The sequence below is a fragment of the Pholcus phalangioides genome, unplaced genomic scaffold, assembly GCF_987345545.1.
Source record: "Pholcus phalangioides strain wild (caught in Gottingen) unplaced genomic scaffold, Ppha-v1.0 ptg000003l_1, whole genome shotgun sequence".
Classification (NCBI taxonomy): domain Eukaryota; kingdom Metazoa; phylum Arthropoda; class Arachnida; order Araneae; family Pholcidae; genus Pholcus; species Pholcus phalangioides.
Genome location: NW_028301596.1, coordinates 17412201 through 17434469, shown reverse-complemented (window position 1 = coordinate 17434469; position 22269 = coordinate 17412201). Strand labels below are relative to the sequence as shown.

The following is a 22269-nucleotide window of genomic DNA, read 5'->3' as shown; positions in this document are numbered from 1 at the left end:
CATTTTTATGTGAGTGTTATTGGTTATTGAATGTAATTCGTCATTAATCATTGTTTACTATTGTGTAATTTATCACCCTTTAGTTATTGTTTATTATTGCACAGTTTATTGCTATGAATATATCTTATTATATATACGAGTACCTCATAGCAGAAGTTTTATGAACTAAAGTATGTAATAACCATTCCGACTGTCATTGGCCATTTTCAGTCGAACATTATGGAATCTAACACAGAAATATCAAAAGCAGTAATTATTCACTTAAAAGGAAATTGGATGTTTCAATGAGGTTTCTAAAATTCACAATTGAAAAAAAAAATTAACACAACGTATTTTATTAGTTCACAGAGAAAAATAATTCCAGACGATGTTCAGTTAACGATATGTTTCAATGATGTTCAGCCAACAATGTATTTCTTTAATCAGCAATGTATTTCAATTGTGTCCAGCCAACAATGCATTCCATAGGTTCCTACCAAAAAAAGATTTGGTGCAATGCATTCCGTTAATGCTCAGGCAAAAATTATCTCCGTATTTCTCAATTCCCGTTTCGATGGGACCCGGATTACAATGCCTATTTATAAATTACTTACAAAAAATTACTTTCGATGATGCTCAATGAAAAACGACCAGACAAAAATGTTTTCCGTATACTGCTCAAGTAACGATACGCTCCAATAATAATACCCAACAAACAATGACTGCAGATAATGCAGGTGAGCAATGGTTCTCAATAATGTCCTACGGACAATTTATTTCAATAATGCTCTGCAAATAATGGCTTTCAGTAATGTTCTGCGAACAATGGCTTTCAGTAATGTTCTGCGAACAATGGCTTTCAATAATGGGAAGTGTATGATAGCTTACAATAATGTCCAAAGAACAATGAGTTTCAATTATGCCAACCAAAAAATTGGTTTCTATAACTCCCAACAAACAATGTGAATTTCAATAATACCAAGCGAACAATGACTCCCAATTATTAACAACCATCAATGCCTTTCAGCAATACTCAGAGAGTAATGATTTTTCATATGTCCAATCAAAAATTCTTTCCATATTGCTCAGTAAAATATGGGTTCAAATAATGTCTCACAGAATGTTTCATATCATCCACCACCAACTAATGCCGGTGAGGATGGTGAGTAGAAACATTAAAAGCATCAACATCTGCCCACAAAAGTAATGGACCAGAACCGTGCACGTTACAAGTCTTATATATATATATATATATATATATATATATATATATATATATATATATATGCATTCTTGATACTTTCTCAAAGCAATAAATATAAGTACGCAAGTTACCACTAAAATCGACAAAAAAGGTACTTTATCCTCTTACGATTCAGGTGAACCAATCAGGAATTCGATTCACGTGACTTGAAAATACGTAACTTTGGTCCGTTAAATGAGGTGGAATCTCATTGATTCGACCCATTTCACACGAGAGAGAGAGAAAATCCACCGCATTCTCCTGCGACCCTCTTAGGAATTAAGAGGATAAGAAAAAAAAGAGGAAAAGTCGAAAGCATTTCCTGCGTCCTGTGAAAATATTTTTCCCATTTAAGAGAAGTTGAGTCAAACAACGTTTCATTTAAGAACGAGAGTAATTTATTTTTTAACGGGGACTCTAAATTCCCCAAGAAGGTCTAGTAAAATAACTAGATTTAAAAAGTTTCAGAAATTATTACGGAAGAATGAGTATAGATAGAAAACCTGTTTATTTGGTGTTTCCTTCGAACTCCCTTGCGCAAAGTATGCATTTTTGTCATTATTCATACAAAGATGTAAATGCGGTTTGCAAGCCTCCTTTTGACACATCCACCAGTTCTTTCATCATCGCACTTCTTCGCAACCTGAGAATCGCTGCCCCTTAAGCAAATTTTTCATCCCAGGAAAAGTTAGAAGCCACATGGGATGAGATCGGGGGAATAAGCTGGTTGTAGAAATATTGGAATTTGATGTGTTGACAGGCAATCTGTCACCCGGGGGTACCCGTGAGCTGGAGCATTATCGCGAGGGATCACCCACAACTTGACTACGAAGTTTGGTTACTTCATTCTAGAGGAGCATATGAAGTTCGTTTACCTCTTCACATTCAAACGGAGCTTACGTACCCCCTAGAAATGCGTAGGAAGCATGCATAACGGACGTAGAAGCTGGGGAAATGTAGGGGCTCGTCTTCATCGGTGGCATTGGAGCACCGGGTCAAACATCCCAGGATTGATAGACAATTAAAAGTACCTCATATAAAGATCTATTTAAATGCCAACAGCCCCACACTTTCAAATACAAATGCAACGCACACAACAAGCAAAATGCCCAACGAGAAGGCTGAAAAAAAAAGCCCATAAAAAATTTAGGGATGTCAAATATATCTAAACTATATCAAAAATACAGAATGAAAGCACTGGGAAAAATACAGCTACCTGAAAAATGCAAATAGAAAACCAATAATTATGATAAAATATGAACACTCCCCATAAGAAAAATGATGCTCGTCTTATCTAAGTATGAATAACTTCTCGATTTATCCCACTATGTTTATCGTACTTACTTTTACAAGTGTCGATTGCGTTAGAATGTATGGCAACCGCAGGTTGCCATACATTCCTATTCCATTTATTCACAGCCCTATTAGAGGAAAAAAATTCCTTCGACACCACAACCCGGAGTTGTCCCTTACTAAACGGTAGTTACTAAACGTCCCCTTGTCGAAGCAGTCGTTTGATGATGTATTAGTAACTCATGGTCCATCCTGTCATTCCCATTAGAAAATTTTGAACACTTCGGTCATATCCACTTCGACACCTGCGTTCCTCCAATGCAAACATATTCAAAAAATCAAGCCTCTCTCCATAGCTTATGCTATGCCCCTAGCACCATCAAAAGCACGCGTTGCTCTTCTCTGCACACTTCGACCAAATCTACGTCTTGCTGTAGGTGTAGTCTCCAAAACCTTAAGGCATACTCCAATCCGAACTATGTCCCGGAAAAGTAGAAGGATCACTTTAAGAGAACGGGCAAGACCTTTTTGAGAATGAAACCGAGCAATTCTGTACGCATTTTTGACACACTCTGTGCTTGTTTCGTAACTCCGATAAGATTTTTCGGAACGGAATGTTCTCAGTTATTAAATTTTCGAAGCAGTACTGAGTAGATTCCATTGTCACAATAAATAGCACACGGTATGTGTTTTACGCCCTTGAAGGCCCCGTCACAGCCTAACTAATAGGCATCAATAATAGCTTTAACGACTCAATTTCTCGGTTCCTTGAATCCCGTTATAAGAAAATTTGATTGTATGGTATTTTCAAATAAAAAATCATTTTGAACTAATATTTAATTTGATATTTATGGTAGTATGCCTATTTGAAGACATAATTTTTTCAAAATTAATTAATCGGCATCAAAGTCTTCGAATCTAAAAATATCAATTTCCGAATATGTATCGTTTATATTTTGGCAGACTTATTATCACCGTCTAATTAGTCTAATGATTCATATGCTAATGATTTCTTCTCTCCCCCCCCCCTCCCTCCCTCATCTCGGTGAAAATCAATTTTAATATTTCCCATGCATAATAGACCTCATTTTCTTCCGCTCGAACTGAGTCACCACAACTTAGTTCCTGCCAGAGCCCACGCTTTTTCCAATGGATAAACAAACTTCGCGCGCGTGTGTGTGTGTGTGCCTAGGTATTTAGAACTTAATTAAACATGATTTGTAAGGATGCCGCAGTGTCTATTGATTTGGGTGAAATGAGTATTATCACACGGATAATGTGAATTGAAATCTGAGAGAAAGGGACAGCGAAAGCAATGACGCGAATTCTGTCCAACACGGTTTGGGTAGCATCATGTAATCAATCATGCAAATTCAAGTTGTAGACTATAGGAAATTCATGTTTTATATTCCTATATTATTTGTTTGGGCAAATCTTCATGTGGTAAGGCGTTTCTGCAGGTACCCTGGAGAAACTGAGCCGTACATGCACCTAGTAAAGATTTCTCTAAGAAATTTCTAATGAGCTGTTGCATTTTGGAGTGCGTGTGCGTGTGCATATAGCGTAACGTATATGCCCTAACGTATTTATAAGCCAACCGGTGTTGTTTCATGGTGCTGCCATCTGTTTTCTGTATTTTGAATTGATGATGAATCTTGGTTATGTGAGTCAATGTTGCAGGGGGTGCCGGTTCTGTGTATAGAGACTTTTCGAATGAGACCAATTTACATTCGCACCTTTCTTTTCTTTCTTTCAAACCGAGCACAACCCAGGTCTATCACCATCTATAGGTGATTTACTATCTAGTGAGTTGTGCCGGAAGTATGAGTGTATGTGTATCTAACAGTCTGAGTGCGTATCTAGTGTTGTGTTTGATTTTTCAGTGCTACCATCTATATTTCAGAAGTGAAGTGAGTGATGTGTTATGATTGAATTACATTTGTACTGTCTCTGTAGGTCTGTTGCTCTCTGTGGCGAGACTTTTTGAAGAAGAGATCGGCTCGCATACGCGCTTTGAAGCTGGGAACCATAGAAAATCAGCATTAATACGCTGGTATAAAGTTAAACATGAAACTCTATATAAATACAAAATTTTTGTGAATAGTTTTAAATGACTTTTGTGTGTGTAGCATGTAAAAACCGATGATAATGGGCAAAATAGCGCCTTTTCTGCAAATAGCTCCAAGTTGGCGACGTACTTAGCCAGTATTTCGCCAAGTCGATTTTGTTGACGGCGTATGGCACGTGGGTGAAGTTTGTGGATTGTTCCAACAGTTTCACAGCGGATGTTTGAGATGTTCCTTTCTCCTCAAAAATAAGGTCGTCAATATTCACCAGAGTGAAAATGTAAAGAGGAATGAGAAACCAAATTTACTGAGATCTTCGCTGTGTGTATTTGAATTGCTGTTTGTCAATAGTGTAAATGATTATTTTGTGAATTTATTTGTGATGCGCTGCATTGAATCTGAGTGGGATTAATCATTTTGAAGACTTGATGAAAAATAATCTGTAAAAACATGCATGAGGAATAGGAAAAGGTTGCAAGTGGATGTGCAACATCATACAAACATGACAGAATGGTATCACGTCTCACACGGTTAGCACGTCAGTGACTGCATCAAGGAAAGTTGTCTCGAACCCCTTATGCGATCGATATATAGTCGACGACAATTACTGTAATTACGGTTAATGTTATCGTTCGGGTATAGTTATCACTTTTGCAACGAACGGAACGGACCAACATATATATATAACAAGGGAAAAAATTAGTTATACTTATCAGGACTTTGGATAATGTTATCAATTTATTTCGTCGAAAGTTTTTTTTTTTTCTCAATTTATTCTAAAGCTAAAGTAAAACAAAACTTTTTTTGCTGTGTATTATCGCTATAAGGCCGAAATGTGTGTTACCACCCCAACTTTCTTTTTTTCTTTCAAACCGAGCACATTTCAGGTCTATCGCCATGGGCAATTTACTACCTAGTGAGTTGTGCCGGAAGTGTAAATGTGTGTACCTAACAGTCTGAGCGCGTATCTAGTGTCGTGTATGATTTTTCAGTGCTGCCATCTATGTTTCAGAAGCGAAGTGAGTGAATGATTTAGCAAAATCATGTTTACTCCTTGCGCAAAAATCATACTTATGGAGTCGCTCTCTCTCTCTCTTCTCATATTTTTTGTATATAGTAGAAAAATATATTAGAAGGGGAAGGGATCACTAAACAGGAGCAGTGTCATAACTAGGCAGATGAAACGGGTGCACCCACACAGGACCCACTTGGATGGAGGCCCAGAATGAGCAAGAAGGGACCTAAATGCAAATTCTTGCACAGGGCACAGGAAGGGCTAGTTACGGCACTGAACAGGTGTATAGAAAAAAACCCTGTGTCGTTATATCCGGGACGTAAAGAAAAACAAATTCCGTTCATAGGGATAACAATGAAGCTCCACGATGAGGAGAAAAGAGGTAAAAAAACCCAGGGTGAGCTGTGTGGATTGAATTCCTTCCATTGCCGTTAGGACGAGATATCGCGTTTCGGATCGTTAAGGGGTTAAATCGGTCGGTGATTTCTAGGGATTCTTATACATTGATAAGAAATAACAATTGAAACAGAAATCATTCATTTGCAGTTTGTCTTTGATTTTCATTATTTCACGAATTACATTGAGAAGCAGGCATGCTTTTAAATTTCCAGAAGCCCCGCGTATCGAAACTTTGATGCTGACTTAGCTGAAATTAGTCACTTTTCCGCCTTTTGTCTGTCTGAAACGATTATAATGAAGTCTATATTTGTTGGAGCGTCAAAAATTCGGGTTTTGTGGTTGAACAGTTAGACAGCTAAGATTAAATTGAATTCCGATCAATGCTTACGTGCCGTAGTGAGAATCTCATGAACCATGAACCACCTTCCTCAGGTCATAGCATTACCGTATTGAAGCAGATAGAAGGCCTCTGCACTCTGGTCGCGAGCTCACGCTAGTAGTCCATCCTCACTCAGAATATTCGGGGTGGGAGAAAATTCCACTGCACACACTAGTATCATCGTTGTGCGGAAACGGACACAGAGGTGGTGATTTCTATGCCAGACATCCAATAACCGATACGAAATAGGATGCTGTGGTTCAAACGGTGGCAAACTTGCTAGGTAGTCTTACTGGATTACTCTCATGACGTTCAGATGAACTACTTGGCAATCCGCCCTGAGGTCTTCTATCTCTAGAAGGTGCTGATTGAAGATCGACCGTGACAAAACAAAAACTTCGTGGGGAGAGGTTGCTGAACGTTATTATGCTCAGCATAAACATCTCTGGCTCCATCTATATTTATGACCGTATTTATTTTTTATTGTTTTCCTCACATTTCTAAAGTAAGCAATATAGCTGAATCGAAACACATTCTTGGTTGAGCATTATTGAAACACGTTATTGGGGTAAGGCATTATTGAAATACATTGTTAGCTGGAGATTGTAAAAGCCACATTGTTTACTAAGCATTATTGGCGAACGCATAGCCCTCTGTTCATCACTGAAAGACATTCTTAGATGTGAATTAATAGAAAGGATTCAAAAGATGAGCATTATTGGAAAGGAATTTTTAGAAAATGATTATTGCAGGCATTCTTAATTGATCGTTATTGAATTAATTCTCAGATGACGATTATTGAGAAGCACTGTTAGATGAGCATTACTGAAAGGCATTTTTAGATGAGCACTGTTGGAATTCATCCTTAGATGACGATTATTGAAAGGCATTTTGTGATGCCGATTATCAAAAGGCATTTTGCGAAGAGCATTATTGAGAGGCATTATTGGATGTACATTACTGAAAGACATTCTTAGATAAGCATTTCGAAATGCATTTTCAGATGAGCGCTGTAGAAATTGATTATTAGGTTAGTATTATTGAAAGACATTCTTCTATGAGTATTACTGAGAAGCATTTTTAGATGAGCATTGTTGTATGACATTCTTAGATAACCAAGCATTATTGAAAGGTATTCTTAGATAAGTATTGTTGGAAGGTATTCTTAGATAAGTATTGTTGGAAGGTATTCTTAGATAAGTATTGTTGGAAGGTATTCTTAGATAAGTAAGCTTTGTTGGAATACCTTCCAACATAGAAGATAATAATCATTATCATCATCAACATCTTTGATAATAATCATTATCATCATCAACATCTTTGATAATAATCATTTAAATTCATTCTTAGATGAACATTACAGAAAGGCATTTTTTTATCAGTATTACTGAAAGACATTATTATATGATCATAACTGAAAGACATTATTACATGAGCATAACTGAAAGACATTATTACATGAGCATAACTGGATGACATTCTTAAAGACCATTGTTGGAAGGTATTCTTAGATAATTACTCATTGAAATACATTATTATATGAACATTACAGAAAGACATTTTTGGATTAGCATTACTGAAAGAAATTTTTGAATTGCTTTACCGAAGCAATTCAAAAATTGTTTTTTTAACAGCATTATCGCGAAACCCCAATTTTGACTGAACGCTGTTTAAATACATTATTGTACGGTGTTATCCAAAAGTAAATTAATATCTAAAAAATTTGTATTTCGTGGATAAACGAACGTATGGTGAGAAATTAAATCATGAAATCATTTTACATTATCAAATACGGAATATTATTCTGTTACAAGAGATCCGTGACCTTGACGTTTAGTCACAAGGGTTCGTGACGCATAATAAATTAAGAATTAAAGCTTTTATATGACACATTCAACTCAATTCTCAGAAGTTTATAGAAAGTTTTCAGAATTTTCTTTTGGCATTAAAGCAATAACATTCATATATTTGAATATTTCTTATTAATTTGATATTAATTGATATCACGATAGAATTCCGACAAATTAAGGATTACGAGGGTATTAGAGGAAATTGAATTTCTCGAGTACAACGGGAAAACGTACATTTTCCGGAAAAGTATGTAAACGGGACTAAAATTTAGCGTAAGTTGTGTTAGGTCTTTACTCGCTGATTAAAATTCTGTTCACTTATTAAAACACGGATTGGTCACGTTCACCAACAAGTGCTTAAAACTCCAAACCTGAACATCGTGTTCTGAGGGTACTTATTTTCCATGCAGAATGGACGCTGTGCGAAATTCAATTTCTTTTAGACGGAAACTCCAGCGAGAGTATGACTGACTCAGAGTTGGAAGACACATCCAAAGGCGGACTTCTTTGCGTGTCTAACTTGAGTTTATTTAATTACTTCTTCATCCGACACGAGAATGTATGCGCTACGAAGCACTTTCTGACACCTATTTATGTCCTTTATTGGGAAAATTCAATTTCCTAATCACGCTAAAAACTCTTCTTCAAGCATTTTATTGCCTATAAAGACTATCATTCTTTTCTTAGAGAAAATGCTGGTAACTTAGTAACTATTTATTATTTAATCAAAATTCATTATTTATTCTATAATTTTTACATTTATTCAAATAAACTCAATTTTTAAATGAAAATTTATTGATGGTTTGTGCCGATATTTTATCAAAAGCAAACCGGTTCGGTTCTAACGACATCGAAGATTCTGTGAATTCTTGTCGTCTTAACCGAGGTTGGCGTTTTCGAGACCCTTTTTGACGAAAAATATAATCATATGCAATTAATTGCTGTGCAAGAAACGGTTATTTCATAATGATTGGGGTGACCATATTTGATCGAGAGGAAACCGGGAAACTCGGGTCGTAATTACCAGATATCACGAATTCTCGCCAAAAATACTGTCAACTATCAGAGAAATAATCAAATATGGCTAATGAATAACCTTTGGCAAGAATTTGCATTACCAAAACAATATGCTGTATTTCAAATGTATATTCGGTACGCTTTATCAGATCGATTCCAGCACACAACATCCGATTATGCCCAAGAACAATTAATTCAATTGTTACATTTTAAAACGTCAGGATAATTTATGTATCGGAAAACTGATGGCGGTTCGATATCAATAAAACTTCTTGAAAAAAATCAGGCATTAAAAAAATCAAATTAAAATTGTATTTAATTACAATGATCAGTAATCCCAATACCAAAATACCCAAAACTTTTACTTTTCTTTGGGAAGATTAAGGAAAGTTAGCGCTCTCTAACGGTCAACAGAAAACAAAAATGAGAAAATTAAATGTGCGTATTAGAGACAACTTGAATTTTTGAAGGCCGTACCTGCTCTCAAATTTATGTATTTGAACTTAGTAACATAATGTCTATTAATCCAAAAGTTTCAATAAATAAAAACATTGTTTTTATAGTGGTTGATGTGTATTAACAGTTGACGTCTGAAGCGCAATACTATTCGATTAAGCGAGGAAACGGCGTTGAAATTATATTAAGAGAGGAATTTCAACATTGTGTCTCTTTGGGAGAAATTTTGGTGCCGGAGGATTTTATCCGTTTAAGTCAGGTGTTCGTTATCCGACTAAGCGAGGCCGACTGTATCACCAACTCTCACCAAAAATATTATCAACTATCACAGAAATCGCCCAATGCGACTAAACAAATAACCCTTGGCGAGAATGCACTGTACTAGAAAATATACAATGATTTAAAATGTACGGTGATTAAATATACATTCAGAGTACTGGGCAGAAATCACATCGCGTCAACACCGCTCACCAGCCGTCGCGATGCTTTGTTTTAATTAGACAGTCGGATTCTCTCGGTTCGTGGCAGTTCTGAGTCGGCCGTTGGCCACCCGCCGAAGCTTCGGGGGACTCCCTCTGCCGAGAGTACCCTCCCAGCGCAGCTGCGACTGATTAAATATAAAGTGATTTAAAAAATCCATTATATTTTAATGGATTAATCAGTGACATTAATCATTGTTAGACATAAAAAACACCATAAAACGTAGAAAAATGTGTCGTTATAACCGAGTTCGAGACAGTTTGATCGACGTTGTAAGCAAGGCTAATTAACATCATTTTCCGTGGGTCTTCTAGTAAACCATTATTTCCCATTGGGTTATTTTCCATCAGCCCAGGCCTCCAAGTATTGACGTTATAACCGAGTTGACTGTGTGTGTGGTTTATTAGGTGCTGTTGATACGCTATGAAATTAGAGTGCTGTCAAGCATAAACAGGAACAAAAAAGAAGATTAAAAAAATTATTATTTTTGTACATTGTTCAAAATTTCTTATAACGATGTATTTTCTTTCTCCACCTTCCGATAAAGGGCACTCTGTAGCTTTGTAAGTAGAAAGGTAAGATTGAGAACATGAAGGCGTGTGCGTGTGATTAATAAAAAAAAAGCGATTTCTACTGTCGATTGGCACCAAATTTTTTTCTGGCGACTGTCGCATGTTTAAAAATTTATGTATTTAACTGCGACATTAACCGATGTCCGTCTTCGGTGATTAAGCTTATGGTTGCCACTCCGATGGACTGAGCTTCGATTCCATCGACACGTCTAATTATTTTCCCCACCCGTTTATCTCCGATTTATTGATGATGTTTGATTTATTTTTCTTCATCATGTTTTTTTTTTTTCGAAACCGTTAAATTGAAGATCATTCGTAATGCTGGCTGGTAACCAAGTTCAGGTTCACTTGTACTGAAAGCTGATATTAAACGTCCCGACATCCCCTCCGGGTCACCTCGGATGGGTGTGGGATGATTATGCGCTTGGTGCATGGGGTGGAGGATCAACGCACGTAGCACGCCGGTAGAAGCAGCAAGCCGTCATGATAAAATAAAAGCTAATTCATTAATAAATTGTAAATCAACCCTGGCGTTTGGGGAAAGTTTTCAAAAACGTAACAGCCGTAGACGCATGCATTCTCATGTTCAATCTTGCAGTGAGTTTCTTGTTTCAAATGAGGGTAACCAAATCGTTGGATTTGTCAAATTCTGGCATTCACAGCGTATATCTTGTGTTTATTTCGTATAATATAGCACTATAATTAAATAGAGCCTAAATAGGTCGCTAAAAAGCCTAAAGAGGTCATGCATTCATTTTCTGACGAAAGAAATTAATATTCGCATTTGTTTAACCTAAATTTGTATTAATGACCCCCAGAATCACCCTGCACTGCTCATTCTCCCTCTCTTATCGTACACTAAACATGATCATTGCTTAGAATTCAATAAGTCATTTAAATTCAGAGTTCGATGCCATTTTTGAAAATAGGTAATAGAAAATTATACGGAATCTGGACCAACAGACGTTTATTTCCCGAACATTTCATCTATAAATGCGGTCAACATCACCAGAAAGTACTACTAGATCCTATACATGCGTGAACTTCTCAGTGATGCTATAACGTCTGCTGTGAAGTCCAACATTACATTCTTTTACCCAAATAGAATTTATTTATTTATTTATTCACGTCTCAACAGGCAAGGAGTGCCCAATGACAGAGATTGGCAAGAGAAGAAAAATACAAATACGCAAAAACAACAAACTACGAAAAAAAAAAAAACGAGTGGAACAATAGAAATACCTACGGAAAAGCATAATAAAAAATTGATTTAAATCGAAATTCTAATCTATAATCACTATATTATTCATCATAAAAAAAGTTAAAAAGTTTATGGCTTAAAATATAGACGTTAGAATACGATCATAAATTCCTGTAACATGTTGTGAATCTGCATTCTTCTCGGAAATGCATTAATGATATTAAAACAGCTATATCATAGTGTAACAGATATTTTTCCGTAATTCAAACTACGTCTTTCAAAAGCCATAAATATTCGCTATTATCAAAGAAATCGATTCATTTTATGGCCACTTAAAAACATCCTCTAATGCAAAATACTTTACTTAAATTTAAAATGTAAATTCTTTTTTTGATTTAGAAATGTATCTGAAATCTCGATTTCAAAAGCGGATAAAATGAAAAGTTCTACTGTATTTCGAGGGCTATTAATCGAAAATATCTGAACATATTAATTTTTCTCATATTTCGTTGAATTACTTATGTAGTTGTTGTTACATTATTGTGCATATATTTGTTATTTGCTTTTACATTTATGTATTTTGAAATATAGTTCTCCGAAATAAATACAAAAACTGCTTAAATTTCAGTAATATAAACCTAGATATTTTGCTTTCGGATCATAATAATTCTTCCATTAGCTCCGAAAATTTTGCATTTGATATAATACTTGAGAGGGTTCAAATGAATATTTGGATATAAATATATTTCAATAAATTACATTTTTCGAATTAATCAACTCAAAATAATAATTATTTAAGAAATATGTTTAAATACTATCATTTTGATGAGTTTAACTTCCATTATTTTATTTCATATTAATAATGGTCAAAACGAATTAAAATTTAAATAATGATCAAATTGTCATTTTATGAATCATTGATTCATTTATGAGAAATTAATTAGTTTGAAAACTGATTATATATATATATATTTCTTTTTTCATCATACCGTATATCCCGAAACAATCGTCGCTTCTCTTAGTTTCTGAGAAGATAAGTTTTAGATTACATTCGAGAGAATGTAATTAACATTGGTGGTTCATTGGTGGTTTTTTCCAGTTTTGTAAAAGATCTTTTATCAAACTTTTATAAAGAGAAACAAAAGAAAAATTTTGTTAAGAGAAACAAAAAAAAACTTCACGTCAGGTTTCACTACACGTACACGCACATTCCCGCATGTACCGATTCGTTGGGGGGTTCCAAACTGAGCAGTAATATTTTAATTATTTTCAGGCAATTTTGATGAAACACAACGTATAAGTGAGCAGACTGAGTATTGATGCCATTCAAAAATAGCTACTCCTTTTATCTCTCCTTGATATTCATATTAACTTTTTCCTATTTACAATGAATTTTTTGAACTATGTACAGTACATTGACATGTTACATGAATTGATTTATACATCGGCAACCTAATACAAGCACGTTTCGCTGGGATTGCCAAATATCGCAATACCTTTATATTAGTTTTCCTCTTTATGAATAAATCTGTAATAGTTCTGATTCATTTACATAAAATTGGAAAATATTGTAATCTAATTCAAAAATATTGTTTCGTTTTTTTTTCTCAAGCTGTATACTTCCAAAATTTTATTTGTTTGTTATTCGTTGGCTCGTTCGTTCGTTTGTTCCACTGGTTTCCAAACTTTTCCAAGTCATGGAGCACTCTTTAGGCTAAAAGTTAATCAAAGAGCACGAACGTTCACACAAGGAAGCCGAAAGTCGCACTCGACCTGGATGCAACTAAAATTTAGTTTTTATATATGTAATGACTGTGTCCCGATTGAAAAAAAAAATGCTGCGTTTTCAGAAAACGAAAGTAATTTGATTAAATATTTTTATTTTATTTTGTGAAATTGTCTGTCTTCTGAACTGACAACTTTCCTTTTTCTTGCACGGATTTTTATTTATTTTTCCAAGAGTTACTACATATCCGCAGGTTCACGCAACTTTTCGTGGAAGGACGTGAATAGGGTTGCAGAGGTTCTGGAATGATCCGGACACCAATGACATGGTCATTCACGTGGTCTGAGGGTTAATCTGAAACCAGTGGAAAGGGTCAGAGAGAAAATATTCTGTCTCCCCCCCCCCACCCTTGTCCATTCCTGACCTATCTGGAGCAGTTTAAAAAGACAAGCAACAACAAATGCTCATGCGGGGCAGTAGGCAGCGAAGTACATTACGTAACTGCCTGCTCACACACAAGCCAATTCTACGTGGTGAAACTGAGGGTGGAATTGATCGAGGAGTGGTAGTGCAGGATGTCGAGGGTCCAACGATCATCTCAAGACTGCCGGGGGCATTGGTCTTGACGTCTCACGAGATTTCTTGAGGGCAACCTGGAACAAGTTCATGATAAATGACCTCCAGTTGCTAGGGGGTAAAAACAGATCCACCTTCCTCCCACTCAAGAAACGTTGAAAGGGCATGGAGATGCAAAAGACTTCACTGACAGCGATGACAACTTGGACTTTCTCAAAGTTCTCAAAGCCACAAAGTCGATGCGCAGCCACGAGGTAGGAGCCCTGTCAGCCTGCTAGGAGGCATATTTACGAATTAAGACCTTTGATTCTAACCATCATGTGGAGAAAAGCACCCGTGCAAGAACTCAAATGTTATCCGCGACTAAAACTGAAATAATCATGATCCTAATCATGGGGTGTTCATCCGAATTGTCAGTGAATATCTTTTGAGTACAAAATCAAGCATCCATCCACAGTGAACACCATGACCCCGCCCCGGCTCTAGCAGGGGGACCCGGGACACAAATCTTATTATATATACATTTTTCTTTAAAAATGCACTACAGAAGAGACCCACGAAATATGTCAGTCCAGAGAGCCTTTCGTCAGATGGTGGTGGCATGGGTGAGCACGAGACACTCGCTTGGAAAGAGAAAAATTATATTTCGATATGAAATGTGTGCTCTTTTTTTCCCAGATATTGGGCACATTCTCTTTTATTTCACCTCCACAGACCTCTTGTTTCTCTCAGCACAGCATTTCGATATTTGTGACAGAATAACATGCTACTATATACAATGTAGGGGATTTCTCTGCGCAGCAAAAAATAAATCAGTGTGCATTGAAGCAGGCTCATTTTCTTAACGTCCATTCTTTGCAAACTTATTCACCATGAATAAACTATGCTTTCTTTGTCACTTTTTCCCGCAACCAATAAACGGGTAAAATAAAATTCTATCGGTAAATTTTACCTTCTTCTAGAAAATATTAAAAATAAGTATACAGTACAGTATATATAACATATTACATGTAAACATCATTGAACTGGAACTACTGCTATTACCTATCAAATAAAAAATACAGCTGTTGCGATTCTTTGATTGAAAATAATGACCAAATTTTGACTGATGTGTCGCATAGAAAAAATCAAAAGAATATGATATGATAGATATTTTGTGTAAGCAATAGTATTAATTGAATTGTCAAGTTTGCTTCAAAATTTTAACAATTGTTTTTGTCTACGTAAAATAACGCAAGTACCATGCGTAAGGAACAGTCCTCCTTAGATGTTTTTGTAATCGAACAAGGGATCTTGACTGGAACTGATTCGACTTTATATTATTTGTAATTACAACTACGAAAAGTTAAAGCATCTTAATAACATTAGTTAACCTTACCAAAATAACAAATGTTAAAATTTTTGAGCGAACATAATCTAACTAATTTATTATCGCTTATAAAATATTTATTAATATCATGCATTATTGATTTTCTCTATTATTCACATTCCTCAAAATTCGGTCATAAATTTCAATCGAAGAATCGCAACTGTTATATTTTTATTTGATAGGTCACGGGGCAGTAGTTTTGCAGTTATGTTTGCATTGTAATATAATATTTTTTTAAACTCTGTGAACTTATTTTCAATATTTTCTAGAAGATACGTTTTTACTCATAAAATTTTATTTTCAACTGTTTACTGTTTGTGGGTAAAATTCACAACAGTACAAACAAAGGCATCATTTTTTTTCATTGTTTGGAAAGTAAGGATGTTTAGAAACTGAAAATACATTTTATCATATTAAAAGCATTTGCTTTCGTTGATTCAAAAAGGAAGCAGCTCCCAGTTTTAACCTAGTATGAATGTAAATTTTTAAAACTTGAAATTTTTTTTATTTTATTTTCCAATCTCTTTGCGGAGCACTAAGAAATCTTTGAAGGAACAATTAGTGTTCCGTGGAGCACAATTTGGGAACCCAGGGTTTGTTAATTTTTCTCAATTTCAATTTTATTAATATGTTAGATGAATGATAACAATACATTAGGTTAGTGAAAACCACCAAGGAGACACCAAGGTCCCATACTGGTTGTTACAATGATGTAACATTTCAATTATCATACAGTGTAAAATAAAGAGTCACTATGTAATGAATCATATGCTATTATATATGTAATAAATTTACAAAAAAAAATTTCTTGTATGTAATTATTTGACATTTTTTTCTTGATAACGAACTTCTACAGTATAAAACAATATACAGGGTGATCAGCGAATAAGCCCTTATTTCAAAATTAAATATCTCTACAACAAAGATCAATAGAATTATGCGGTAAACGGTACGTTTATTAGCAAAACTGTAAGAATGTTGTACAGAAATTTCGAAAATTTAGTTTTTTTTTTTAATTTTTTTTAAATTTAAAAAAAAAAACTGGAGATTTTGGGGTTCCGAAAATCCTCATTTGTGTGAAGAGAAACCACTGCATTCGCCTAAAGTTACTGCATGGGCTGCGGTATGTGCCATGTGAGCTGACAAATTGTTCCAAAATTGTACCGTAACGTTCAGTAGTAATCGTTTCTCGCACGAAGAAGGGACCGATAATGGCTCTGGCGCATACCGTAGCCCATGCAGTAACTTTAGGCGAATGCAGTGGTTTCTCTTCACACAAATGAGGATTTTCGGAACCCCAAAATCTCCATTTTTTTTTTTTTTAATTTAAAAAAATTAAAAAAAAAAACTAAATTTTCGCAATTTCTGTACAACATTCTTACAGTTTTGCTAATAAACGTACCGTTTACCGCATAATTCTATTGATCTTTGTTGTAGAGATATTTAATTTTGAAATAAGGGCTTATTCGCTGATCACCCTGTATATCAAAAGAAAATTGCATTTTCACTCACAAATTAAAAGCTGAAATTTAATTAAAATTGAAATTCACAAAGTGAAAATGATTGCTTTGTTATCATTATTATTTTCTCTTTATAATCGCATGCTTCTGTAGATTTTTCTAGGGATAGTGACTTCATTTCTTGGAGACTTGATCGTATCTAAATTTAACTCTTTCAACGACATAGCCAAAATCTCCTAAGTCCTCCATAAAATGTCATATTTTATATAATGGTGTAAGCCTTCTTTTATGATTTTAAGCAGATGGAAAATAAGGGATATAGGAAAAATTGTTCCATTTAGAAATCAACATTACAAAATATCTTTGCTTGTCAATGTAGAAAAAGGCGCCTTTAATGAGGTAAGGTATCAATGCCGCTTAAAGGGTTGAATTAAAAGTTTTTTGTATAAAGGAGCTTGAACAATTACATTAAATTACTCTTAATTATGCTTCATGCTTTGTTTTCAATACCTTGTTTATAACCGAAGCAACGAATTTAAACAGTAATGAAAATTCATAATTTCTTTAGTAACAGTATTTGTACCGGTGATCCAAATTCTTAATTTTTGCCACTTTCCACGTCTTGAAATAACAAAGATTTCATGTCATTTAAAAATAAAGGATTTTAATCACCGATATCTCAGAAAATTTTCATTAAAAATTCTTTGTTTCTTTCAATTTTTTCCTCTCATTTGGGGTAAATTTGATTATAAAGAAAAGCACATATATATATAATACTATAATAACTGAATTTTTTTTACAATTGCTTGCAGGCCGAATGAAAAATTTAATTTTTAAATATCTCATAAAATTTTCCTTTTTATTGCTGATTATAATAGTGATGGAAGTTAAAACACTGCTGAAATGTTTAATTTCTTTTTTTTTTAATACGAATACTAAATAGCTTTAAAATCAATTTTTCTAAGAAAAATAATTTCTTACTTACTCTGAATTCTTTCCAAAAACACGATATAAAGTCCTTTTACATTTCTTCAAATTAAACAAAGTCACAGTTCACAAAAAAAAAAAATTTAAAACGAGTTTCTCAAAATGAATTTGAGATCAAATTTCACACAAATTTTTTTACAGTTATTTTTATAGTCCGGTGATTATTTATGTAAAGTTCTATAGAGTTTTCACGATGTTTCCTAGCACAGCATAGGTGAAGATATCGGAGAGCATCTTTGAGGTGAGCGCTCACGAAAGCGCTTTTGTGAAGTGAAAGAGATCACTTGTTCCTTCTAACCGCTGCCCCCTTCCTCCCAACTATCAACTCCCCTCGATTCCTCCCACGTTCGACCAATCAGCATTTCTTTCGGCTTTTAACCGACCAATCCGATAACGTTAGCTCTCATCGAATCGTAGATTGAATTCATTCATCTCTTCTTTTCGCAGAAAAAATAATAATTTGAAGGTTGTTTTTTTCCCTACCATATAATAGCTTTCAAATCAGTGGTTGTCTTTGGGAATATGTTGTAACTTTATTTCTTATTTTTTTTCGGATCAAATCAAAGAAATTGTTTCCTGAAAATGGACATAAACAGTAAAATGGAGGTGCGCCGTGTTTTTCTAAAGGAACAAATGAAGTTTTCTCGAAAGGAAATAGAAACTATAGAAAAAGGAAATTATCTAATTCTACTTGAGTCATACATAAAACCATAATTACACGTTTTGAGGTATTTTTAGCTTATTTTACTCGGAATCCTACATTATGCTGTTAATACGGCGGAACTTGGTTAATCAGAATGTAGTTAATTAAAACTTCCCTTGAATTTTCAATCAAATCTAATGTTAAAATTCGGTGTTTAATTTGCATTTTTCTTTCAAATGTTTTGGATGATTCGAAGTTCGAGGATAAAAAATCATTAATTTTGCATGAGCAAATTTAGTTCACAAAAATTATACGAGCAGTCAGACGTTGCTTTTCTCCACCAATTTGGTCAATATTCATTCCCTGAGGCTATTGTTTTCTACTTAACCGTGCATGAACCTCGTACACCTTCCTCCACGGAATTTCAAACGAATTGGTACACGCCGGAAGGTGTGTGTGTGTACATGTTTTGAATCTAACGTGAAGTTTGTTCCAGTGTAATGCTTGTTATGTGTAGTGCTGTTATCCACCATCAATTTATCTAACTGAGTAAGTGTAATGATTGAATAATTGCACCGTTGTAGGCTTGTTGCTCTCTGTGGCAAGACATTTTGACGGGGAGATCGGCTCGCATTTGCGCCTTGAAGCTGGGAAGCACAGCGAACCAACTTCTAACACGGAAGCTATTGTCTGCTGATGAATTTGTTAACCATTAATTCTTAAAAACAAAAAGTCAAAAGATATTCTAACATGTTTTTTTTCTACCTCATCTTTGGACTCGAACAACCGGTTTGGCGACAAATCTGCATAAGAGAAATTTGGAGACATTCACGTACAATCAAGCCCTTTCTTGAATTCTTTCCTTTGCTTTTCTTTCTACACCTACTTTATTTTATTCCCCTTCCTCAAGTGGATAGTTGTTATATGTGGCACTGTATCCACATTACATTGTTGAAGTTCAACTAGTACGACATTCATTTCAAACATTCGACATTCTACTACACTCAAATATCGGTTGGTTTTGAATTGTCGAATGTTTTTTTTTTTCTGAATACCTAAGTATTATTCGGCTGAACCGAATATTCGGCAAAAGGTCGAATATCGAACAGCACTCCAATATTCGTCCTATGTCTAGTTTATAAAGCTATAGGTTGAATAAAATATATTGGGGCGCTCAAACAGCCTCAGTACCCAGGTTCCGGTGCCTAAGCAATGAGGATGTTTACTGTAGTTGATGATGAAACGCTTCGTTTGTTTGTCTGCACGTTATTAATACATTATCGAAAAAAGATGTTGCATCACTCCATAAGATAATAATGGATTCAATTCATTAAACGGGTTTTAATTACTTAATCAACTAATTTTAATTATTTTAAATTTAAATTAATTAATGATTTAAAATGGTTTAAATTTATTATTCAATTAAAGAGGGTGTAATTAATTAATTGATTAAATGAGTTTTTAATTAATTAATTGATTAAATGAGTTTTAACTAACTGATTGATTACATGAGTTTTTAATTTATTAATCAGCTCGCAATCAAAAGGTAATTGGTTGTTTATTAATTATTAACTTATGAACGATTAAGCTATTCCAGACCGGGCCGTAGACTCATAGAAATTTGATTCACCGGTCCGCGGTTCCAAAAATGTTGAGAACCACTGGTTTAATACAGGAATTAGATAGATTAGATTATTATTACGAAATATATCGTAGCGCAATTTTCGGGACAATTATTTCCTGTTGCCAAACCGGAAATGTCAAGATATGCTCTTCTTGGATAAATCTAGAAGGTTTCCATTGCCTGAGGGCCAAATGTGGCTCCTGGAGTTATCTGATGTGACCCGCGCAACAAATAACCAAACCAATAAAGTGGCCAACAGAACAGTATCAAATTACTTGTGTGAGTGGCACGTTGCAACTTTCCAGATTACTTCAGTGTCTCACGACACATTTTCCAGTCATTTGAGCTGTCAACGGTGCATTTCCAGATCACTTGAAACACAAGCACATTGCCAAACCACTTTCGCGACCCGCGGCACTCCTCCAGTTGACTTAATTGGCACATGCTCACATGTGATCATGGTAAATTTTCAGATTACTTAAGATTACTGATGAAGGAATCAGTTCAAGTGAAGATGAGTTCGATTTTTCGTTGGGGAAGAATGAAAAACTAGTCTATGCATAGACTAGTTGACGATAGAAAAGAAGAAAAGTGATGAAGATAACAATGAAGTAAGAGGTGTAAGAAGGCTAAAAATCCGGGTAATAAATAGGGAATGCGAAAGCGACAGTGATTCTGCAGAAGAGATAGAAAATTAAGAATGGATAACGTGCACAGAATCTCAAGAAATACCGCAAAGAATACCATTTGTATCCGGCGAAAGAGCCGCGGGACCGCAAGTATCTTCAGACATAAAAGAACAATTAGATTTCTTTAAGTCATGTTTTATTTATTTATTTGAAGAATAAATCTATATATAAAACGTTAAAATATAAAAGTTTTAAACTTTAAATTGTGTGTGAAATCATTTTAAGTTAGCTGTAAGAAATTCACCAAATATGCGGAAAATCGTCTCGAGTTGCTCGATCCCCCGAGCGAAAAAGGCCTCGAGTGCAAAAGGTAAATATTTCCCAGCCGCAATTTCTGTTCGCGAACTTCATCAGCTCGTAGTAAAAAACATCATCAGTAGAAAAGAAAGGAAACATCATGCATTATCATACATACCACTCTCATCAAACATAAATTGATAAGACATAATTGGATTACTAATGGATTATTTTATAACATCTTCTCTGGGCGCGTTCATAGGGAATTAAAGTTGGCATATGAATGACATGCAGCTCCAAAACAAAAAATTAAGAACTTTGATTTCAGCAATAATTATGTTATTATTATTATTGATTCACAAAGACAGACGTCTTATGTGATAGCAAAAAAAAAAAGTAGCTGTAAAATACGAATACTTCGTGGAGGAAATTACATTTTCAGGCATTTTTTGTCACAAATTGTCTTTTATGGACATATCTACTCTAGTGTGGATAATCTCTAAAGTATAGATACTCTGGAAAGGTTAATGAAAACACACAGTGGTTCCCAAGTGCGGGGGATGATGAACCATTGTGGGGGGGGGGGGGGGTTGGAGTCACGAGAGATTCTCCGAAATGAAACGTCCGTAAAAATATTAAGTAATATAATTCTTTTTTGTCAACGGATATAAAAATATGTCAAAACTAAAAATTTCCTTCACTCAGCTTAGCTTCTAAACCATACATGTATCCATACATGATGACAATTTATGAAATTCTACACGTACAATAATCAGTATATCAGGTAAATAATTATACAGGTTGACTCAAAAAGAATTATCCGATTTCGAAATTATGCATTTTTAAAAACTGAAACTCGGAATGATATTAAAAAATATGAAAATATAAAGGGGGAATGTTCTGTGTTTTAAATGAACAAGATCCGGCCAACTGCTAACTTAATATTAAAAAATAAAATGTATATATTTTACTTATCATTGATTATACGACCCTCGGGGTCGCTTCACC

The 22269-nt window shown here is 34.8% G+C and overlaps 1 protein-coding gene across 1 annotated transcript in view; it reads right to left on the bottom strand.

The window, feature by feature from the left end:
* LOC149088189 (QRFP-like peptide receptor) overlaps positions 1-18198 on the bottom strand; it is a 102021-nt gene extending 83823 nt beyond the window's left edge. The window contains exon 1 of the mRNA XM_089245443.1: positions 18067-18198. The gene's annotated coding sequence lies outside the window, so the exon portion shown is untranslated. The remainder of the gene's footprint in view (positions 1-18066) is intronic.
* Between the last annotated feature and the right edge of the window lie 4071 nt (positions 18199-22269).